Genomic DNA, 17,655 nt, shown 5'->3' with positions numbered 1-17,655 from the left:
GCAGTCGTCCCTTATCCTGTCTGGATCATGCTGCCATCTAGCGTTTGCTTTTAGGAACTGACATTGATTCATGACTAAATTGTTCAAACTCAAACACACACACACACACACACACACACACACACACACACACACACACACACACACACACACACACACACACACACACACACACACACACAAGACTTGATTACATCCTACCAGCAATGAACTGATCAGCAGGGGTGAAGGAAACCCACACAGGGATTTATCTGCAGGCGGCATGTCAGCCAGCAGAGGTGTGCACTCAGGTATTTTCAGAATGACGCTGCTGTGTGCTTATACCTTTATACCAGTCAGCCAGGTGCAAATCACAGCCTGATCACCAAGTGCCAACACCTGGAGAGGTTCTCTCACCACATTAAGTGTGTGTAAACGTAGAATGTGGTTTTTGTTTTGCTTTAATGTTTTGTTTTCATGTTTTCTTATTGTAAATGTGTAAGATGTGTGTAAACGTAGAGCCCACCTATCTTTTTTTCTTTTTAATAATGTTTTGTTTTCATGTTTTCTTACTGTACACGTGTAAGATGTGTGTAAACGTAGAGCCCACTTGGTTTTTGTTTTGCTTTAATGTTTTGTTTTCATGTTTTCTTATTGTAAATGTGTAAGATGTGTGTAAATATAGAGCCCACCTATCTTTTGTTTGTTTTAATAATGTTTTGTTTTCATGTTTTCTTACTGTACACATGTGTAAGATGTGTGTAAACGTAGAGCCTACTTGGTTTTTGTTTGTTTTAATAATGTTTTGTTTTCATGCTTTCTAACTATACACATGTAAAAAATGTTCAATTCAATTCAGTTCAGTTCAGCTTTATTTGTACAACACCACTTCACAACAATGTTGTCACAGGGCACTTCACGTACACACCATTTCAAGCCAGTTCAGACATATCCTATAATAGAAACCAACCAATTGCATCAAATCATGACTTCGATCCAATCCCCCATCCTGAGCATGCACGAAGCATGGGAAGGAAAAAACTCCCCTGTAACAGGAAGAAAACCTCCGGCAGAACCCGGCTCAGAGAGGGCAGCCATCTGCCTCGACTGGTTGGGGTGGAGGGGACAGGAAAGACAGAACAACATGTACAATTGCACTCATTCAGGAAGACCTGCGGAAAAAAAGGAGAAATAAGTTAAGAGACGGCAATATTGTCATATATTTATACATTAATACATAAGAGAAATGGAGCAAGGTACTTCTCAGTGCATCAGGTAACATCCCCATTGCTACATAAGTAATGGATGGCTAGACCACCCATAACTACAAGAGCAATGAGAATAACCTGGACAGTTGGGTCCCGTACATGCAGACTCCAACTCAGGAGATGCTCGTATCCTAACTATAAGAATCATGGAAAAGGAAGGTTTTCAGCTTGATCTTAAAGGTATGGAGGGAGTCTGCCTCCCGAACCCACGGTGGGAGCTGGTTCCATAAGAGAGGAGCCTGATAGCTAAAGGCCCTTCCTCCCATCGTACTCTTCGAGGCTCTGGGAACCACAAGTAAACCTGCAGTCTGAGAGCAAAGTGCTCTATTTGGAACTATGAGATCTTTTATGTACAATGGAGCTTGGTCATGGAGAGCTTTATATGTGAGGAGAAGAATTTTAAACTTTATCCTGGATTTAACAGGGAGCCAGTGTAGAGAGGCTAAAACTGGTGAAATATGATCTCTCCTGCTAGTCCTCATCAGAACCCCCGCTGCAGCATTTTGGATCAGCTGGAGACTTTTCAGGGCATATTTTGGACAACCCATAAAAGAATTGCAGTAATCCAGCCTGGAAGTAATAAAGGCATGGACTAATTTTTCTGCATCTTTCTGAGATAAGATGCCCCTAATTTTTGCAATATTACGCAGGTGGAAGAATGTGGTTTTAGAAAGCTGTTTCGAATGTGAACTAAAGGACAAATTGTGGTTGAGAATAACTCCAAGATTTCTCACAGTGGTCCTGGAGGCCAGATCAATACCATCCATCCATCCATCTTCTGCTGCTTATGCGGGGTCAGGTCATGGGAGCAGCAGCCTAAGCAGGGAAGCCCAGACTTCCCTCTCCCCAGCCACATTTGCCAACTCTGCGGGGGGGGGGGGGTGTCTCAAGGCGTTCCCAGGCCAGCTGAATCCCTCCAGCATGTCCTGGGTCTTCCCCGGGGTCTCCTCCCAGGGGGACATACCTGGAACACCTCACCAGGGAGGCGTCCAGGAGGCATCTGACCAGATGCCCGAGCCACCTCAACTGGTTCCTCTCGATGCGGAGGAGTAGCGGCTCTACTCTGAACCTCTCCCGGATGACCAAGCTCCTCACCCTATCTCTAAGGGAGAGCCCGGCCACCCTGCGGAGGAAACTTATTTCAGCCGCCTGTATACGAGCTGCCTGTATATCTCATAACTGCTCTCACAACTGGATAATTTTGTCCTAAGCTTTTCAGGCCCGAAGATAACGACCTCTGTCTTGTCTGAGTTTAAAAGGAGAAAATTTAGATTCATGCAGATCTGGATGTCTATAAGACCAGTGCTTTAAATGGGCTGGTACGCAGTGGTATGCAGTACCGGCACCTTTAAAGTTTATTCCTTTGTATACCGTGACTGTTTTTTTACAGTGTAGTGCGTACCGGTACTACTTTTTACAGGGTATAGTGCACACCAGGACTATTTTTTACAGCATATAGAGCATACCGGGACTTTTACTGGCTTTCCTCAGCAATCAGTATACCCTCCTATGACTTCACCACATATTACAACTTATATTTGTTAATTTTTTTATTTTTTTTTTTAAATTTAAACGAAGTCGCCTCCAAAGAAAAGTATTGTTAAGACCGGTGTAGACGCACAACGCTTGCTGTGACCCACAACGTCACGCCGCAGGTCACGTTGTTCACTCGCTTCTGTGTTTACATTGAAGTGGACGTGATTTAAATGAGAGGAAGACGGAGAAAAAAAACTATCGCGGCTGTAATGTTACAAACTGGAGCAGAGTTGAGTGATGACAGTACTACTACTTAACAGTCATTTACTACACCAGACATTGAAGGTCCGATGCTGCAATGGCTGGTCAGTATTTTGAGTTATAGAAGATTATTTCTAGATTAAAGATAAGATAATACTGCTAAGTGGCGTCGACCAGGCCTAATGCTGTGAAAAACATATTTCACAGAGGAAAAGTGTAATAGTAATATACTGTTAGATTAGTCTGGTAATAAGCTAAATAAGTCTCTATGTAGAACTTTTTATGTTTTTAACCCTTTCATGCATAGTGGCCCTGTAGTGGGCACCTATTTACAAGCTTTTTTCTTGCATATTCATGTATGAGGAGGGTATTTTTGTAAATAAACCACTTTAGTGGGTTTTTTTTTTTTTTTACAAAGATGTGAAAAATGTTGCATTGTTTTTATTATTAATTCATGCAGGAAAGAGTTAATGAACTTTAAGTTTATGTATCTACTTTTCAGTGTTATTTTTAATGTCCATGTAATGAGCCTTGAAGTTCATTGAAGTATCTCCATGGCACTTTGAATTTGGCAAATGTGGATTTGATTTAGAACTTGCTGTGTTTATTTTTTGTCATTTTTGTGCTATAAAACTATTAATCTACAAATCAAGTTATAGATCTACATGTAAGTATCAGCCATGTTTTTGTCCCATATTTGCATGACAAACGGACAGCAAGTCATTAAGGGAGTACCACCACTTATTTTGCTCCACTTAAAGCACTGTATAAGACATCTTTGTAATCTAAGAAATTAATTGGTTTCATCTGGCTTCATGGAAAGGCAGATCTGAGTGTCATCCGCATAGCAATGAAAATCTATACCATGCTGCCTGATGATATTTCCTAAGGGAAGCATGTATTATGTGAGAGTATTGGTCCAAGTACAGAACCCTGAGGAACTCCATGACTTACCATGGTGTGTGAGGAAGACTCATCATTTACATTAACAAACTGAAATCTATCAGATAAATATTACTGGAACCAGCCTAATGCGGTCCCTTTAATCCCAATAACATGTTCCAGCCTCTGCAGCAAAATGTTGTGATCAATGGTGTCGAATGCAGCCCTGAGATCTAAAAGAATGAGTGCAGACAGAAGTCCTTTATCTGAGGCCATGAGAAGATCACTAGTATGTAGATGTGTGTAAATGTAGAGCCCCCTTGGCTTTTGTTTGTTTTAATAATGTTTTGTTTTTAATGTTTTCTTACTGTACACATGTGTAAGATGTGTGTACACGTAGAGTCCACTTGGTTTTTGTTTGTTTTAATAATGTTTTGTTTTCATGTTTTCTTACTGTACATGTGTAACGTGTGTAAACATAGAGCCCACTTGGTTATGTTTCTTTTAATAATGTTTTGTTTTCTTACTGTACATGTGTAACGTGTGTAAACACAGAGCCCACTTGGTTTTGTTTGTTTTAATAATGTTTTGTTTTTAATGTTTTCTTACTGTACACATGTGTAAGATGTGTGTAAACATAGAGCACACTAATCTTTTGTTTGTTATAATAATGTTTTGTTTTTCTTAGTGTACATATGATTCTGTCAGACCTCCAGTAATCGCTGTGGCTTTGCTGCAGCTAACTGGGATCTTAATAAACTAAACTAAGATCTTCATCTGTGCTGTGTAAGTGGTCTTTATGTTGGTTTTGTCATGGTGGTGCATTTGTGTTGTTTTCACAGCAAACTTCTGTCAAATTCACTTTTTCATCTCATTTGCAGTTTTATAGTTTGTCATAACCTGTGTTAATAACAGCTGTCTTTGAAAAGTCAGTCTTTGAGAAGCTTGTCTCTACTAAATCTGCAATTTTACTGAAAACAAAGGTTGTGTATTATTTCCTCTACTTGCAACTCTATTAGCCATTGTTCTAGCTATGATCTGCTCTTGAGCTTGGTCGCTTTGACTTGATTTTTTATTACTTGTTTGTTTAGTACTCCTTTGTCTTTACCTCCATCTTTGTGAAGAAGGGTAGGATGCTTTTCACTGCATTTTTCCACAAACATTGCGGTTGGTGCAGTTCTTTGAATGGTTGTGAAACATGGCATATTCACAACTGAACAAAAAATCTGCAAGGTCTCTTAACCCAAAACTGTCCTTTGAGGTGATGTTGGGTCACGCTTGTAGTTTATCTCTATAGCCTTCGCAATTGTAAAGGGATTACCATGTCTGTAATCCAAAATCTTCCATGCAGCAGCAAATGCAGATTTAGCTCAAAGCAGGAAGTATCCTCCAAGTGCACTTTTAGCTTGTCCAGTTACATATCTCCGAAAGTAAAATATTGTCATGGATATTTTTTGATGTATCAGTGTTTTAAACTAAAGTTTCCAGTCACTCTATCTAAAGGGATCTCCAGAAAATACTACAGGTTCAGGGTAAGGGATAGCACTTAGTGCACTAGCTAAGACTTTAACAAGATCTAATGTAACATCACTTTTCCAGGTGGTAGCTGCTTTGGGTACAACCTGGTCAAGCGGAGATGGGAAGCTTACATTTTTAACATCTTTCACTTGTGTATTTATCTTTCTCCCGTCAACTTTGTGCTCCTCTGTTGCACTCATTTGGTCATACATCTGCATCCTTGCTTGTGCTGCCTTGAGATCTTTGACCTTTTCCAGGTGCTGTATCTTTCTTTTCATCAAGTGATCTTTGCAGAGCTACATACTCTTCTTCTTGTTGAGCCGTAAACTTTGCTTCATCTGCTTTTCTGAACATTCTTAGTCTGATTTGTTCTGCCTCTCTTTCCAAGAGCCTTTGTCTATTTGACAGGTGTTCTCCACTTTTTGTAGTTGTAATTTAATCTTTGCTGGAGTCTTTTAATCCTTTCATCCTACATTTCTCTTCCTTTCTATGAGTGTTTTCACTCTGACTGCCTCTTAGTTGTACCAGTTCCTGCTGCTCACTAAGATCAATAACTTGTTCCTTCAGCCGGATCCGAGGGTCTTCACTACTCTCAGTTTCAGCTGGGAGCTCACCTGGCTCAGTCATGTCAATATCTTGTCACCTTTGTAAGCAGATAAACTCTCGACTTGTGTGTCCCAGCTTCTTATAGCCCTATCTTAAAGTGTTGCTTGTCAAACTGACAAGTTCCTGATCCCTCAACTCTCCCTTCACGCCTCCGCACTGTGAGTTTTCACTATAATTCCTCCAGGTACCAGACACAAGTTGCTTTCTTATCCATAAATACCACGTAACTCGTTGGCTGAGTACATAGTGAAGAATTAGCTATTTCTTCTTATTCTATCTTATATCTTAAGGCTTTAACTAAGAGTCCAGACTTCCTTTCACCTTTAGAGGTGGTTTCTTCTAACTTTTTCTGCCTATTAAAGCATGCTTTGGGCCACAGTGCCCTCTGGTGGCGATCAACCATTACAAATCCACAAACAGTAAATTAAAATTAAACTGTGGCTGTCAAATTTCCTTTTTCATCCTTTTCTTTTTCATCTCATTTGCAGTTGTACAGTTTTGCATAACTTGTGTGAATAACAGCTGTCTTTGTTTTTAGTTTTGTTTTTGTTTTTCTACCTCTGCAATTGTTTTATTTTCAGATTCACACAATTACATGGTGTTTTGTTTTGTTTTGCTTTGTTTTGTTTGACTTCATTCTGGGTTATTTTATCACCAGATTCCCTGAGTTAAATCCAGGACTCCATAGTCCCAGTCAGACTAACTAAAGCAACCACAGTGATGATGATGAGTGGTGGCTTAGAAGGGCCGCAATGTTTGGTGGTTGCAGCCACAGTAAAATGCCATCAAATCGGATACAGACTCCCATATGTCGAAATCATCATCAAAGCAAATAGTCACAGCAATACCCATTACAGCTGAACAACAGGCTCCAAAAACTGCGCTCAGGGTACAATCTAACGCTATGTTAAATAGTAGTTTGCCACATGAAGACCAAATGCTGGAAGAACACTGTTGAACAGTGTGTTGATCCGCTTGGGCCTCTGCTGGTTCAGATACAGAATCAAAAAACTCCTCTTCTCCCTCCCGATCCCTAGCATTACTACCCAATGATACATCAGGTCCTCGTTCATCGAGGTCACTTACACAACTAAAAAACTCCTCTTCTTCAGACTCTGTATCTGATTCTTCCAAATGGGACACAACCCGATCCCTAGCATTACTACCCAACGATACGTCAGGTCCTAGCTGATCTAGATCAGATACACAACTAAAAAACTCCTCTTCTTCAGACTCTGTATCTGATTCTTCCAAATGGGACACAACCCGATCCCTAGCATTACTACCCAACGATATGTCAGGTCCTAGCTGATCTAGATCAGATACACAACTAAAAAACTCCTCTTCTTCAGACTCTGTATCTGATTCTTCCAAATGGGACACAACCCGATCCCTAGCATTACTACCCAACGATACGTCAGGTCCTAGCTGATCTAGATCAGATACACAACTAAAAAACTCCTCTTCTTCAGACTCTGTATCTGATTCTTCCAAATGGGACACAACCCAATCCTCAGCATTACTACCCAATGATACGTCAGGTCCTAGCTGATCTAGATCAGATACACAATCAAAAAACTCCTCTTCTTCAGAGTCTGTATCTAAACCTTCCGAATGAGACACAACCCGATCCTCAGCATTGCTATCCAATAATACGTCAGGTTCTTGCTGATGTAGTTCAGTCTCACAATCAAAGAACTTCTCTTGCTTTGAATCCGCAGCTGTCACCTCAGCAGGGTTCCTATCGGTCTGTTTTTCATGCAGAATTATCTCCTTATATTCATTTATACTTTCAGGTTCTTTTTGTATGGAAACGGCGCAATTTCCCACCAAATGTTGCACTTCCGACATAAGATCGCTGCTCTTCTGATCAGGATTACCTGGCTCAAGTATTTGTTTCTCTTGAAAATTCAGCTTATGTGATTCGTCCTTAATTTTGCATGAAGCACTGCTGATATGCTGCTCAGAAAAGACACAGTCCTCGGATTTACTATTGTCGTGCTGCACAGGCTCAGTATTCGAGGTCTTTTGACAAAGAGCTGTATCGTTCTTGGAAGTGGTATTTAGTTTGTCATTAATTTTCTCAATATTAACCTCAACCATAACATCACCCATGGCAATCTTTACATTTTGAATTTCTCTCTGGAGATCATTTCTTATCACATTATATTTTACCATTAATGGGGTTTTTTCTGACACAAGATCACTGCTTCTCTGATCAAGATGAACACTTTCAAAGATTTGTTTCTCTGGTAAATTCAGTCTGTGGGATTCCTCCTTACTTTCATATGGAGCACTGCTAATCTGTTGCTTACACATCACACAGTAACTAGATTTATTATCCAAGAAAATATTATTTCTGTCCTCATGTTGCACAGCCTCAGTATTTAAGGTCTTTTGGCTAAGAGCCGTCTCGTGTTTAGAAGTAATGTTCAGTTTGTCGTTCATTTTCTTAATAACTTTAAATTGAACTATAACATTATCTATGACAATCTGTACATTTTGAATTTCTCTCTGAAGATCAGTGTCATTACTTGTCAAATTATCTGCTGTATTATTTCCCACAAATAGTATTTCTTCAGGCACAAGATCACTGCTTCTCTGGTCAAGATTATCTGGCTCAAGTATTTGCATCTCTGGCAAACTCAGCCTTTGTGCTTCTTCCTTATTTTCAAAAGGAGCATTGCTGATCTGCTGCTGAGAAAAGACACAGTCTGCAGATTTACTATCCACGAACATAAAATGACTGTCCTCATGTTGCTTTTCCTCAGTGACAAAGGTCTCATCTTGTCCTGACTCTGTGGTTTCCAATTCCAAATGGGACGTAGTTCTCTGCTCTCCAGATGCAACCAGGTCGTCAGATGCTGGATCCAATGACAGCTCAGGTCCTCGCTTATATGGCATAGTCTTACTAGCAGAGTCTTCCTCATGCTCTGAATCTTCTCCATCATTCTGCTCCTTAAGCACAGATTCTACAGCATCTTGATGGCTCTTCTCATCCTTTGAACACAAGGACTGGATTCGAAGTGGACTTCCCTGTTCTTCAGACGCAACAAAGTCCTCAGATTTAGTATCTAAGAGATCGTCTTCATCGTCCAAGACCATCTCCTGCTCCTCCATAGTTATTGATTCAAAATGTGATTCAGCTTTCTGCTTGTTTTGTGTCATCATGTCCCAGTGTTTGTTTATTTGTTCAGCTTCTCTCTGGGTGGAAACATCATTGTGATTTGATTCTAAATGTTCAATTGTATATCTTTCTTGACATGATTTCTCTTCATACTCAAGATCACTGCTTCTCTGGTCAAGATTATCTGGCTCAAGTATTTGCATCTCTGGCAAACTCAGCCTTCGTGCTTCCTCCTTATTTTCAAAAGGAGCACTGCTGATCTGCTGCTGAGAAAAGACACAGTCTTCAGATGTACTATCCACGAACATAAAATGACTGTCCTCGTGTTGCTTTTCCTCAGTGACAAAGGTCTCATCTTGTCCTGACTCTGTGGTTTCCAATTCCAAATGGGACATAGTTCTCTGCTCTCCAGATGCAACCAGGTCGTCAGATGTTGGATCCAATGACAGTTCAGGTCCTCGCTTATATGGCATAGTCTTACTAGCAGAGTCTTCGTCATGCTCTGAATCTTCTCCATCATTCTGCTCCTTAAGCACAGATTCTACAGCATCTTGATGGCTCTTCTCATCCTTTGAACACAAGGACTGGATTCGAAGTGGACTTCCCTGTTCTTCAGACGCAACAAAGTCCTCAGATTTAGTATCTAAGAGATCGTCTTCATCGTCCAAGACCATCTCCTGCTCCTCCATAGTTATTGATTCAAAATGTGATTCAGCTTTCTGCTTGTTTTGTGTCATCATGTCCCAGTGTTTGTTTATTTGTTCAGCTTCTCTCTGGGTGGAAACATCATTGTGATTTGATTCTAAATGTTCAATTGTATATCTTTCTTGACATGATTTCTCTTCATACTCAAGATCACTGCTTCTCTGGTCAAGATTATCTGGCTCAAGTATTTGCATCTCTGGCAAACTCAGCCTTCGTGCGTCTTCCTTATTTTCAAAAGGAGCACTGCTGATCTGCTGCTGAGAAAAGACACAGTCTTCAGATGTACTATCCACGAACATAAAATGTCTGTCCTCATGTTGCTTTTCCTCAGTGACAAAGGTCTCATCTTGTCCTGACTCTGTGGTTTCATATTCCAAATGGGACGTAGTTCTCTGCTCTCCAGATGCAACCAGGTCGTCAGATGCTGGATCCAATGACAGTTCAGGTCCTCGCTTATATGGCATAGTCTTACTAGCAGAGTCTTCCTCATGCTCTGAATCTTCTTCACCGCTCTGCTCCTTATGCACAGATTCTACAGCATCTTGATGGCTCTTCTCATCCTTTGAACACAAGGACTGGATTCGAAGTGGACTTCCCTGTTCTTCAGACGCAACAAAGTCCTCAGATTTAGTATCTAAGAGATCGTCTTCATCGTCCAAGACCATCTCCTGCTCCTCCATAGTTATTGATTCAAAATGTGATTCAGCTTTCTGCTTGTTTTGTGTCATCATGTCCCAGTGTTTGTTTATTTGTTCAGCTTCTCTCTGGGTGGAAACATCATTGTGATTTGATTCTAAATGTTCAATTGTATATCTTTCTTGACATGATTTCTCTTCATACTCAAGATCACTGTTTCTCTGGTTAGGATGAACTGGTTCAAGTATTTGCATCTCTGGCAAACTCAGCCTTTGTGCTTCTTCATTAATTTCAAAAGAAGTGCTGCTGATCTGCTGCTCAGAAAAGACACAGTCTTCAGATTTACTATCCAGGAACATAAAATGTCTGTCTTCTTGTTGCACAGCCTCAGTAGTTAAGATGGTTTGAGGAATAACGGTGTCTTTTTCAGGAGTGCTTAGTTTGGAGGCAATTTTCTTAATTTCTTCAATTTGAGTCCCAAAATGACCCAGGGCCACTTTTATACTTTGAATTTCTGTCCAGAAATTATCTGCTGTACTATTTCCCACAAATTGTATTTCTTCAGGCACAAGATCGCTGCTTCTCTGATCAGGATGAACTGGCTCAAGTATTTGTTTCTCTGGCAAATTCAGCCTATGTGATTCCTCCCTAATTTCGCATGAAGCACTGCTGATCTGCTGCCCAGACAAGACACCGTCCTCAGATTTACTATCCAAAAGCATAAAATGTCTGTCCTCCTGTTGTACATCCTCAGTAGATAAGATCTCTTTGGGATCAGCTGTGTCGTTTTTTGGAGTGGCGCTTGGTGGGCAACTAATTTTCTTCATCTCTTTAATTTGAACCATAACATCATCCATAATGACCCTTGAAATTTGAATTTCCCTCCGGAGGCATACACCAATGTCATTTTTTATCATGTGGTTTGCTGTATTTTGTCCCATAAATGTTTTTTCTTCAGGCACAACATCACGCCATCTCTGGTCAAGATTATCTGGCTCAAGTATTTGCGTCTCTGGCAAACTCAGCCTACGTGCTTCTTCCTTAACTTCACATGAAACACTGCTGATCTGCTCCTCACACAACACACAGTCCTCAGATTTACTATCCACAAACATAAAATGTAGTTCCTCGTGTTTTGTTGCCTCAGTAGTTAAGACCTTTTTGGGAATAGGTGAGTATTGTTTAAAAGAGGCGTTTAGGGGGGAATTCGTGTTCTTAATATCTTCATCTTGAATCTTAACATCATTCATAGTGACATTAAAACTGTAACTTCCTCTGCGGAGACACACATCAGTGTTGTTACTCATCAAATCTTCTGTTGTGACTTTTTCCACTAATGGTTTTTCGTCAAAAACAAGATCACTGCTATTCTGGTCAAAATTACCTGCTCCAAGTATCTTTTTCTCTGGCACATTCAGCCTCCGAGATTCCTGTTGTTTTGCCATTGCAGTCCGAGATGTGTTAAAGGCACTTTTAGGCATGGTGGTTCTTTTTATATTGATTGTATTACGATATAAAAAAAACTTTTCTCAAGTCAACTGTAATGTTAATAAGTTGTTTTCTACCTGTTGGATTTGTCTTCTTGTCTTAAAAAAAAAAAAAAAAAAAGCTCAAATGGCAGTTATATCTCTAAGCGTGTTAGTAAAACAAAACTACTTAAACGACTGTAAGCAAAGTGACCTCCTTCTTTATGGTCGTACCTTTTATCCTTTGTACGACGTCACATTCGACGGTTCGCATTTTATTGCGTCACTGCGCTAGCATGAGTGGAGCGTTGCCTAGCAACAGAATTGGTAAACAAGGAAGCACGAAATCTGTTCGTTTGTGAGCACGTGACTTAAATATTCCTGGATGCTAAATTACCCCTGTGTGAATTTTAGATAATAGTTTATTTACAAAGTCGACGTTATTAATTTCTGCACTCATGCTTGTCCAGCTGTCTCTGTTGTTCTTGTCTATCTGTGTTATGTTGGCTTGACGTTTCAGTAACTCTCAACCGTTTTGCAAATACTTTTAATTTTACACTGTTCTCTTTTTGTGTGATAAACACAATTGTACATGGAGGTTGCAACCACTAAATTTCCCAAATTGGGATTAATAAAGTACTTGTATTCTATTCTATTCTATTCTATTCTATTTGAATGAATTAAATGAAATGAATGAAAAACACATTATTAATCCCCAAAGGAAAATTCAACATTGTAATATATAATTAATTTGAGGAGGTCTTGTTCCGGAGGCTGATGGCTGCTGGCAGGAATGATTTTCTGTATCTTTCAGTCTTACAGCAGACCTGAAGAAGCCTCTCACTGAACACACTTTGTTGTTTCTTCACTGTGTTGTGGAGAGGATGTGAAGAACCCTCCTTCATCAGCTTGTGCAGCTTTCTTCTTTGTACAATCAGCTCCAGCAGCTCCAGAGTTACTCCGAGCACAGAACCAGCTTTCTTGATCAGTTTGTTGAATCTCTTCAAGTCTCTGGTTCTGATGCTACTACCCCAGCAGATGCTGCAAAGGTGATTGCACTCTCCGCAACAGACTTATAGAAGATATGCAACATCTTGGGGCAGACGTTAAACGATCTCAGTTTAAAATCATTCATAAATCATCTTATATGATGATTTATGAGAGTCATGAAGGCTTCTTTATAAATGAATCTGAAGATGGTATGATATACTGTTTATTTTGATGCTCCATATTTTTGTTTTCCTTTTTGTTGTTGTTGTTTTTAAACAATAACAATTAATCACAAGACAACATTGCCTCATTCCTGAGAGGAATGCCTGCTGGTAGAAAGGATTTCTGGGGTCTTTCTGTCTTGTGTCAGACTTGTTGAAGCCTCTAACACAACACACAGTTGTTGTTTTTTCCACTGTTGTGCAGAGGAAAAAAAGAATAATTCATTCTTTGAATCACATCTTAATCAAATTCTTTAAAGAACCAGATTAAGATGTCATCTTCCTAAAGGAGGCAGTGCAAAGGAGCTGTATGCATTTGTGTAAAATAAGTCCAACATCTTATTTTCAATTGTGAAGCATCTAACAAACTGTTGAAATGTCAGAGAGAGGGAGATATTAAAACCCCTAGAGATTACAATGAATGTGCTTGGAGGCTGTATTTGTAGCCTAGCAACAACAGAACTGATGACCTTCAAGGCTGTGTCTGCAGCAGGACCAGCATGATATAAACCACTATCAGAACAACACTAAACTCTGTGAGTGAATAATAATATAGCCAAAAACAGTTCAATGTCCCTTCTGCAGCTCTTCTCCTTTACAGAGACATGTCCAGAGAAGCACCATTAGTGGTTAAAAAGCATTTCAATTCCACCTCCCTTTAGCTGTCCGCTGATTTTCTTATTACAGTCTGCACACACACGTCTTAAAGCAATGTACAGACACACAAAAGTCCAAGATGTATTGATTCAGTCATGCCTAAGAGAAGTACATAATGCTACATTCCCTGTGCTCTTTTTGACTCCTTGTTAACACCTCAATCTTGTCCAGTTTGTTGGCTTGTGATCTCATATTTGAATTTCCACATTTTTTCCTCTCTCTCTTGTTTCAGTCCTGCATCATATTTGCATCTTGTTTGACTCTTTTGGTGTTTGGAGTGTCGTTTCACTGTTTTTCTTAGTTTTGGAGAGTTCCATCAGTTCATTTCACTGTCAAACAACACTTCCATTGGCATGAAAACAAGTCAACGAGTCCAAACTACACAGAAAAATCACTAGATAGCAAAGGCTCTGAATCACCATGAAAAATTCCTGACAACTTAACTTGGCATAAGATACTGGATAAACAGATGAATAATATGTCTGAGAGCACCTCCCAATGAAACTGGGATTTTATATTGCAACTTTGTGGTTTGGTGGGAGCAGTCACAATAGCCCACTAAGAAGTTTCAATATAAAAGTAGATGATTTTATTAAAATTTTCACAAAAAGCAAGCAATTCAAAACCAATGAGATTCCAAAAGGTAGGCTACTTTTTAAGGTTTAAAACTTTATTTCTGACTCGCAAAGTTTTATTTCAGGTTGTCAATTTCCAAACACGGACTTATAAAGTTTCAAAACGTTTTCTTTCGGTTTCAGGTTATGGCAGGATGCTAATCCCACATGAATGCTGCTCCTTTACTTCAACATCATCATCATAAATCCAGCTTCACCTCTTTATCTTTTGTACTGTATATCAAATCAGATGATGAAATGAGTCAAAGTATGCCTAAACTTCTCATGTTGTATGGAGGAGAGAGATGAACTGCTGTGATGTGAAGCAGGAGCTGACAAGGCCATAAAGTTTCAGTTTTCACCTCAGTTCTCTGTTAGATGTCCCCTGTGAATTGTTACTGTTTTCTGCATGCATGAAGAAGTCACAGAAATCATAACTGTATCACTGTACATGCAGGAAAAAAGTGAAATCTGAATGTAAGGAATATGAGCCTCTTCCTCTGTATTGATCATGCTGCCATCTAGTGTTTGGATGGAGGAACTGACGTGTATGTTCGTGCATTTCTCAAGAGAAAAACGCCACCAATAAATTTAAGATTCTGACATCAGTTCAACTAAAACTTGGCAGAAATGAATGGATGCATCATACCTTAGCTGACTAAAAGTGGGTTATATACTTGTGTAGCTGTTCTACTACAGTATAAAGTGTTTAATATTATTTCCGTCAATTAAGTAAAGCAGATTTTTCTTTAAAAATCAATTTTATGTAAAGTGGATATATTAGAAAGGCTTTTTGTTTTTGTCCTTTTTAGACTTAGTGGAAAAAAAATACATTTATGCTCATAATTTCCTTGATCTTAAGTTATACCGTTGGACACTGCTCTTTATTTTGTAAAACTCAGCAGACAACATGGTGTTAATTTAACCTTAAATAAGAACTGCTAGCCAGTTTTAATTCAGATCTGAGAGGGGAAAAAGGTCTGCAATGTTTCTAAATTAACACATTTGCCACATCTGGGTGTCTGTCCAGCTGTGAAAGTCACTGGCACAAAAAAAAAAAAAAAACTGATTTAGCTTCATTTGTCATGTTCAGGCTTATAACATAGGATTTCACAAATCTATTGTAATTACCTAAACTGTCAATTCAGCTGTCAATTCAAGATGAAGGTTTCTGCCTCCCATTCTACTTTTAAAGACAAAATTTTGAGTAAATCTGGAGTCTGAGCGTGCTCTGTTGGGAAATTATGGAAGTCTAACATCCTAATATTCATTGAGATTTTTAATGTAAAATGATTCGATTTCACTTCTGTTCTGGATTTAACAGGAAGTGAAGCTAAATCAGGAGGAATGTGACCTCTTCTGCTAGAGCCGTCACTGCAGGATGTTGGATCACCTGGAGACTTTTTAGTCAGTGAACTCAACTCAATCAAAGCTGGACTGTCCTCAAACTCAACACACTTCATTAACAGACACACAGATTTGGAAATAAATTATAGATGACGTGTCATCATAATCAATATGAAAAATTTTCTTAATTTATTTAATTTTATTTTCATTTTCCCTTTTTTATAAAACAATTAAACAGTTTGATAAGTTGGTCTTAATTTATATTGAGCTAAATTTAAGTCCATGTAGTTTTTATTCTCTAATATTTACATTAGAAATGTGTGATGCACTTTCTTTTTCAAATTATTGTACATCTAGTCCTTCAGAGCTTTTCTAATAGTAATGTGAGTCAGAAAGATTTGGACTTCTACTGTAATAATTTAACCCTATATATAGTTAACATTGTTTATTTAGAAATTTCCTTGCAGAACACTTACAATGAAGTATACATTGTAGTTTTTTTGTTTTGTTTGTTTGTTTGTTTGTTTTACCTTTATTTAACCAGATAAAATCAACTGAGAACAATTTCTCATTTACAATGATGACCTGGCAAGCGGCCACACATATCTGTTGGTAATTTAAGTTAGGTTATGGATCTTCCAGCTTGTCCTTCCAGGGGTTATTAGCTGTGTTTAGAAATACAGTAGTTGTTGGTTTCTGACTCTCACAGGGTTTTTGAAGATTGATTTGTTATCTCGCAATTGCTTTTTGTCTGACTGAAAGAGTACTGAATGACTGTACATTATTTTTGCATGTTTAAGTAATACTTGGAAAATTTTCCTGTTTGATGAGCATTTTAATGTTCAGCTTAATCATTGGACTGTGAAAAATACTGCAACACTATCTTCCATCCATCTATTCATTTTTTCTGCTATTTAGCTTGGATTGCAAAGGCAACGGGTTCAGTAGGGCAATCCAAACATCCTCTTCCTCAGCAACACCCTCCAGCTCTTCTTAAGGGATCATAAAGTGTTCCCAGGCCAGAAAGTATCCATAATGTATCTAATGAGTACTGAGTCTGCCCTAGCGTCTCCTCTCAGTCACAATAGGAGGTGACATCAAAGAATCCTAATTTAATGCCCACATCACCGTTCCTTTTGCTACAGAGGCTTCTGGTCACCAAAGTCCCACCAGATGTTTGAGCTCCTCATTTGATTTCTTAGGCCAAGAAAGGTATTTGCAGCATTATTTATTATTTATGTGTGTGTGCATGTTATTTTTATGTCACCTTCGTGCTTCTGCTTATTGCATCTGTACTGTTGCAACAAAGCAATTTCCCCACTGAGGGAGTAATAAAGGTTTTTTTAAATTAATTATGCTATTCTATTTGTGAGACTGATGGATTGTGTGTGAGAAGGAGGTCAGCACCACGGGGGACATCGCACTATAAACCTAAGGCTTCCAGTACACTTCCTGTCAGATGTCTTGATGTTCACCTGGTCACGCAACACTTGAAGCTGTTGCCAAGAAGAGAACAGATTTCCTTTAACAGCTGCACAAAGATGTTGCAAAGTGAAATTTGCTTTACAACCATCTCTTGGTTCAGCTACATTAGAACTAAATAACTTAAAATCTGACAGTTCATGCATTAGATATGTGTTTGTGATGTAAGTGTTGAGTCAATAAATGTGCATTAATGTCACTCTGTTGTGTTTGATGTTTTTCTCATTGCAGTTAGTAGGTTTATCTAATTTTAATAATGAAATCCAGTTTAAAAATAAACCAATGCAGGTAAAGTATGGGTTCAGAAAGGTTTCTTTAAAAGAGAACAGATATCATATTTACACATGTGGAGCAGTTGGACAAAATTAAATAGTTAAACTACAGTAATCTGGTTGCATCATCGCCACTGTCCACTTACTG

Source organism: Telmatherina bonti (assembly GCF_933228915.1).
Source record: "Telmatherina bonti genome assembly, chromosome: 2".
In the NCBI taxonomy this organism is placed as follows: Eukaryota; Metazoa; Chordata; class Actinopteri; order Atheriniformes; family Telmatherinidae; genus Telmatherina; species Telmatherina bonti.
The sequence above is the reverse complement of the archived record's forward strand: the minus strand, read 5'-3'. Positions refer to the sequence as shown.